The sequence below is a fragment of the Odocoileus virginianus genome, chromosome 29 (genome assembly GCF_023699985.2).
Source record: "Odocoileus virginianus isolate 20LAN1187 ecotype Illinois chromosome 29, Ovbor_1.2, whole genome shotgun sequence".
NCBI lineage: Eukaryota > Metazoa > Chordata > Mammalia > Artiodactyla > Cervidae > Odocoileus > Odocoileus virginianus.
In genome coordinates, this window is record NC_069702.1 from 22431304 (window position 1) to 22431566 (window position 263).

A 263-nucleotide genomic window follows, 5' to 3' on the forward strand; every position below is an offset into this window, starting at 1 on the left:
AACCAGCTGTACTTGCTATACAGCTTCGCACTCTTGTCGTGGATAGGTAGACGCTACCTACAAGCTCCGGCAGCGGAGCCCCTGCGGAGACCCGCCTCCCGGGCACACAGTCGCGCCCGCGCAGACCCCGGCCCCGCCCCCTCCCCTCCATAACCACGCCCCCTACACTTCCCAACCACGCCCCCCTCCCATCGCCAGCCACACCGATCGAAGCCTGGGCCGAGGGGCGGGGCCCGCAGCAGCGTGCTGACGTCAGAGAGGGC